The sequence below is a fragment of the Montipora foliosa genome, chromosome 10 (genome assembly GCF_036669935.1).
Source record: "Montipora foliosa isolate CH-2021 chromosome 10, ASM3666993v2, whole genome shotgun sequence".
Classification (NCBI taxonomy): Eukaryota; Metazoa; Cnidaria; class Anthozoa; order Scleractinia; family Acroporidae; genus Montipora; species Montipora foliosa.
The window spans coordinates 17,039,889-17,046,868 of NC_090878.1; the positions used below are offsets into that span (position 1 = coordinate 17,039,889).

The window sequence follows — 6,980 nt, forward strand, 5'->3', positions numbered from 1 at the left end:
CTTTTATCACGAAGCTTTGCGTTGTGTTTAAAAGTAATTTCTGAGTAAACGTTAAATTGCATAGCGGGTCAGTAGAGGCGAGTCACTAGTAAAACAACAGGAAAAAGTGAACTGCACTGCCATGATGCAGCCCCTTTAGTGGGGCTTCAAAGCGAGGAAACATTAAAGGAGTCTTATGGTTAAATTTGCGTCGTAAGTCCCTCGTGTTTGAATCTAAAAAAAAAAAAAAAGCTATGACACTAGTACTCGCGATGTTCAGAAAAATATAATCAAGATACATTTACTTACTTCTCGATGCGCAACTGAGAAAAAAATGGAGGGCAGCATAGTTCGATCACACAACAAACAAATAGGTCCTTTTTATCGAGCTAGCTAATATGACTAATTACCTTTCAATGTTCCTTGTTAACCTGTTGAGAAGGAATAAGGAATCCGTCCGGCTGCAAATAATTGAGGGATAAGCTATCAGTGCTGGTCAATTATTTTCATTCGTATTTGTCTTTTGCTTCATGTCACACCTTCCATTTGAAATCTAACCCGATAAGAAAACTGAAACTTGCTTTACTTTGGAAAAACAAAACATATATATGTGATTTACTTATTTACTTTTTCGATGTACAACTGAGCAAAGAATAGAAGGCATGCCGCAGTGTAGTCCGATCAAAGAGCGGAAAAGGTTTTAAAACCTTGTCCGATCAAAGAGCGAAAAAGGTTTTAAGTATCTTGCAATGACCTTGCAACAGGTTCAGTAGCAACACGGAATCCGGCTACCAATAAATTACTCAAGGGGTAAGCAATATCGGTAGATTGTTTGCATGCAACTATATCACTGTGTCCGCTTTACAAAATAATTGTAAAAAACAATACCGACATGCTTTCTTGCCTATATTGTAAAGTGAGATATTGTAAGCCACGTCGCTATAAATGAAAGTCCAAAAAAGTTAATTAGTTTCATTGGACTATGATGACCCATGTTTTCAACCAGACGAAAATGAGTAATGAGGGCTGTTTAACATGAATCGAGAGCAAATGACTGTTATCGAAATAGTCAATTGTTTCATTGAGGGTCAAGTTGTTATAGGAATGGAAATATATGAGGCTCTAATCTTGGTTAGCTTTAAAGGTGCTGTGTCACGAAATTTAGCCAAATTCAGCCACTGTAAACTGGCAACTAAATCAAGCGGACCCGGTAAATATACCTACTTGAAAAAAAATAAAGGATGGTTTCAATAAAACAGCAAATGCAAAAGGAGGTAGTATAGAGATGGGCAAAACTGAAGAATATTAAAATGGATTTGAATTTGGGCTTGTGCAAACTGTTGTAGTTAACGGTTTTTTCTTTGTTGCGTGTAACTCAAATTATGTATGGTCGACATCATCTTTTCGTCACGTCACGTGAGGTTACACTGGGTTGCCTGTGGTACGTGCAGCGTTCCACGCAATTTTTTTCCAGTTAAAAACCTGGCTACCGGCCTATTAATTAATCATTTGTCTGAAAGAAGAAATTCCTGTCCTCTTTAAAAAAAATTGACACGCATTGCTTACGTGTGGTAGTGAGGTAACACAGCGATTTATTCCATAACGTCAAGTAAGGGGGTGTTTACATGATACCGGTACGAGTTTCATTCTGGTACGAGTTCATCCCGGTTCTTACTTATCGCTCTGTATTTGTTTACATGATACCGGTGAAAAATCTCATACCAGTACAACTCATACTGGTACGAGTTCATCCCGGTAGTTGTACCGGATCGAAATTCTCATAACGGTATGAAAAGTTATACCGGTATCATGCAAACGCTACATTGACTCCCATTCCGGTACGAGTCGTCAAGTCGTGGTGGACTGGGACTATTGACGCATGCGTTGTATTTCTAAATATTGGACGCCATTATTGTTTTGGTTCATGCGTCATCCCTGTGTCAATATTTGTGTCGTCCATGTAAACGCGGTATGAAATTGACAACTGGTACCAGAATGAAACTCGTACCGGTATCATGTAAACACCCCCTAAGCTGTGTGTTGTCTTCCAGGAGATTCAAGTTGTCCTTGCGTAATATGTAGCTCTAACAGTGCACGATATTGTTTTGGTATTGTCTATCATTGTAGTGCCATGGTCACCCTGCGAGCAGAGCCTCCTTTTGTCTTTTTCTTCACTGAGGAACGCCAAAATCGAGCAAGCAAATGAAAGGCTCTGCTTGCAGGGTGTGCCATGGTAGAAGTCTTGGGTAAATAGCCTGAGAAGACATGTGGTTACTAGCAAAGTACTGAGCCCAGAAAGATTGAAGAAAATAAATGGGAAGTGAAAAAGATTGTCTTCTGGGCTGACATGTTGATCATGCAACTTCTTTCCACCACAAGTGTAAGCGTACACTGACAGCATCTGACAGCTTTGTAAACAAAAATTGAAAGCTGAAGTTGAAAGCTGAAGTTAATTCCTAGGAGTTCGGCGGGGTTAGTAAGAAATATACCACTCTATTTTAATGCTATCAACTGCGAACCAAGCAAGATACAGATTTTGTTAGCTTGCTTTATGCAAAACAAATATTGATGTAAAAGTAAATAAATATGGATACACAATTTTTAAGAAGAGCAGAAGGAAGTTTCAGGACGGTCGATCGAGAAAAAAATATTTTGCCATCGGTAACAAAATCTACGACATGAAAACAACACGAATATAAAAAGTTACCATCAGCGAAAAACAGTTTGGGAGATTTTAGTTGTTTTGTTGTAATTGTACAAGTTTGTCTGCACCGAGTAAATCGCACATCGAATTCAGCGGGTGCTCTGATCAAGTTACCGCGTTATTTTACCGCGGCATGTTTACTCGCGAAACAGTGAAGCAACTGTGTCAAATGATGCCAAGCTACCGGGTTTTTGTTTTTGTTCGTTTTCTTTTTCTTTCGATTGTTATAAATTTTGACAAGAAATGTGCGAATTCAACACAAAGATCACAATCGCCCAACTCTCAGAGGTTGACCATTGTTTCTGGAAAATCAAAAATTTACTCTCCAAGACAAGGTTATTTATCACCAGGTAATTCCATCGTTTTGGTAATAGCAGCTACTTTATTATTCATCAGCGTCACAATCTTTTGCCGATTTTGGGGGTCATTTTGTTGAAACTCAAGCACGCTTCCAACAGACCTGTTTATTTTCGTGACTTATGCGTTACCACAAAAATTCTCCCCGTATCACATTTCCACACATGTATGCAAATTTGCTAAGCTCGAAAATTACACAACATGATAAATTTACAAAAGCTGGAAATTTCACAGAAATATTTTCCACCGAAACATTTATTGAAACAAGCAACATATTTGCTATAAGAGGCAAGAAACCATTCCTATTTCAGTTGCGTGCGTGCAAGCGAAACGCACAATCACAAAGCACATGCTATTAAATAAATTTCTGACAGTTCACATTCAACCCTTTTCGAAAGAACCTTGACCGTAAATAATAAAGCACAAAAGAGACAACAAGCTTTCATTCAAGTAATTTTTCCCTGTCAGATTTACAATTTTTTTTAACCTTTGCAGAGTTGAGTACAAAATGAATGTTACTTGCCAGACAAACAGGAAAACTTTAAATAGATGCGACTTCAGTAAACCTGAGTAAACACTGTGAGACACACAACAGAGATCACAGATCTACTTGTGGTGTTCGATTCCTTCTCTGTCTTTGTTGAACCCGTAAGTTACCAGAGAAATTTCCATTTGGTTTCAGTGTTGTACTTAACACCACCTTAGGCTTGGCGAAATATTAGAAGTACAGCATATTTTGATTTCGGCTCGACGGGCGAAAGATTCACGCTGTCGAAGTCCATTACTCGTCGCTTTTTTAAGATTCCAGATCTTTATGTTTCACCGCCTGTCTTGACGTTCCATTCTTGAGCTCCATGTAGGTATATTTTCTTTAAAGATGTACTAAAAAGCCATTCGCGTTACAATGACTTTCGACGCCATTACAGGTTAATCGTGCAGAGCAAGCTACGCATTACCCCAGCCCCCTCAAACCTAACAAAATACGCACAGAAGACTCTATGCACAAAGACACCACTTAGCAGGGGAGTGATAGGCAAGACTTTTACCGACACGGAAAAAAATACTAAAAAAAATAAAACGGAAATCTACCCATTTTCCGACTGGGTTTGGCAACCCAGTAATTAATTTTTGGGGTAACGTTATGTTTGCACAGTGGGTATGGGTAGGTAATTGGTAAAACTACAGAAAATAAACTGGGCTGCCATGATGCAGCTCTTAGTGTTGCCATAGTTACTAACTATGGTGTTGCATGTGGCTTTAAGGCGATGAGGCATAAAAGAAGTCTTATGGCTAAATTGTTCACGGCATCCTTAAATCGTCTTTTGCGTCGTAACTCTCTCCAGTTTGAATCTAGACGGATGAAAAACTCTGAAACTAGTACTCTCACTTTGGTCACGAAAAAAAATCAATGAACATCTATTCATTTTCTTACTTCCTTGATGTGCAAGGAAATTAAATGGAGGGCAAAATAGTTCCATCACACAACAAACCAATGATTAACTGTATCGAGCTAGCGAAATATAATATGACTGATTACCTTGCAATGTTTCTTGTTAAACTTTTGAGAAGGAATAAGGAATCCGGCTGCAAAAAAGTTAAGGGTTTCATGTCACACCTTCCATTTGAAGTCTAACCGGATAAGAAAACTGGAACTTACTTACTTTTTCGATGTACAATTGAGCAAAGAATAGAAGGCAGTGTAGTTCGATCAAACAGCAAACAATAACTGCACATACCCAGAAGGAACCCAGAAATACCTTGCAATGCCCTTGGAACAGGCTCAGTAGCAACAAGGAATCCGGCTACAAATAAATTACTCAAGGGATAAGCAATATTGGTAGTCAAGATTGTTTGCGTGAAACTATTTGACTGTGACCGCTTTACAAAATAATCGGAAAAACAATACCGACATACTTTCTTGCCTATACAGTGTATTATTACGCATAAATTACTTACTTGTTATTAAACAATGAGTACTGGACAGTGAAGACGTTAAGGAGACATTATGTGATTCTCGTTGTACAACTGAGCAAAGAACGAAATTAAGCACTGTATAAATATTTCGATCAAACAACAAACGAATAATAAACTAGAAGTGCCTCATTGCCTTGCAATGTCCTCCTTGCAACGGGTTGAGACGCAACAAGGAAACCAGCTAAAAATAAACTACTTAAAAAGATAAACAATATCGGTAGATTGTTTGCGTGCGTGCGTCAGTCACAACTGAATGACCATGAGTTTTACAACATAAACGCAAAAACAGTATCGACATACTTTCTCGCTCCGATTTTAATGTGTCGAAAGGTAAAATGCACGGTATGTGTTAGTCTCTGTAACATAGTCTATACCTTTCAGTTGCCTCGAAATTTCTCACTTTCATGTGTTCTAAGCCCTGTCTGGGGTTATAGAGGCAAGGATATACACTCAAGTGAAGAAAAGTTGGGCCCTAGGGATCCCCTACGCTGCTAAGTCATCTCATTAATCTGCTGTGTTGCCAGCGTGGTAGCCTTGATGGTGTAGTGGCTTAGCATGCCCGACTAGTAATCAGGGCGACGTGGGTTCGAGTCCCGCTCAGGGCAAAAGCCAATTTTTCGGATGGGTGTGTCGAAAGGTAAAATGCACGGTATGTATTAGTCTCTGTAACATAATCAAAACTTACCCAAATAAGAAGTAGTCAGAACTCGTTTGCCTCCCATAAATTACTTGTTCATATTACTAAGTTTATCAAATACGGAGAACAATGACTGAATGCTGATTGGCTGAGACAGAGGGCATTTTTTCTTAATCACGAGGGCACTTTTTACTTGATCCTGATCGGTTAACAGTTTTTCTGCAAGAGCAACCGATTTTACAAGAGAATCTCTCTTCCAGATTCTGACTCTGATAAAACTGCTTTTTGTACATATTAAATACATTTTAAGCGCTAGTTTTTTTGACAGCAACAATTTCTTAAAGTGAACTTTGATCGAACGAAATCTGTAATTTTAATTTAAGGTTACAGTGCTTATTGAACCTATTGGTTAATTGAGTTGATTGTCATTTGTCGCGGCAATGAACTAGCTTCCCTCAATAAATAATGTGATAAGCATGTAGGATTAATTTCACTCGTATTTTCAAAGTTTACCAAATTGCATTCGGTGCTTTGAGATTCGGGCAGTTTTGTGAACACTTTAAAAATACGCATGAAATGAATGCTTAAATCGCCCCCCGAGTAGTGATGAGCAACTTAATTACAATTGTCGGTCCAAAGGAATGCTTATTGACGATCATGACTAAAACACCACACGAGTACATACGGGTAACATACGAGTAACATACGAGTAACATACGGAACATACGGATACATACGAATACATACGACTAACATACGACTAACATACGAGTAACATACGAGTAACATACGGATACATACGACTAACATACGGATACATACGAATACATACGAGTAATACGAATGTGTTTCTCATAAAGGAAGCTCTAATTATAGGCCTTGCAGGCATTTTTCACGTCAGCAAACCGGCTCAGTTTGAGGGGGGAGGGAGGGGGTGTTGATCAACCCCCCAAGGCTTTCGTTAAATTTAGTCACAGTAAAATAAATTCACATGGAGTGCAAAACCCTTAGCTTGCGCTACAAGATGAGAATATATTTTGGATGTCGCTTATGTCGTGTGACGTCATCAGATCCGCCATCTTGATTTCAGTTGCCTATGATAAATCAGTGCAAAAAATCAGTGCAAAATCAAGCCAGAAAGCTTAAATGGGGTAAATGATTATGACAGACCTGCTCTGACTTCCTTACGTGCCTTAAATGTAAACTGGCCTGACAGTCAATCATGTACGAGAGCAACATCCAAAATATACTGTCATCTTGTTGCGCAAGCTAAAGGCGGCGAAATACGAGATACAAAATCCCTAAACTTGGCGCGAAACATTATTTCGT

General features: G+C 38.7%; 1 protein-coding gene across 6 annotated transcripts in view; it reads right to left on the minus strand.

Annotated features, from left to right (window-relative positions):
* Nucleotides 1-5,740, minus strand: part of LOC137973383 (tetratricopeptide repeat protein 28-like) — an 18,032-nt gene extending 12,292 nt beyond the window's left edge. Inside the window, exons 1-5 of one of the 6 annotated variants that reach the window (XM_068820180.1) lie at nt 5,700-5,740; nt 4,997-5,065; nt 4,702-4,842; nt 4,578-4,624; nt 390-440 (exon numbers count right to left, since the gene is read on the minus strand). The gene's annotated coding sequence lies outside the window, so the exon portion shown is untranslated. Of the gene's footprint in view, nt 1-389; nt 441-4,577; nt 4,625-4,697; nt 4,843-4,996; nt 5,160-5,699 lie in introns of those variants that run through there. The other 5 variants (XM_068820184.1, XM_068820183.1, XM_068820181.1 and 2 more) reach the window with 5 other exon arrangements.
* Between the last annotated feature and the right edge of the window lie 1,240 nt (nt 5,741-6,980).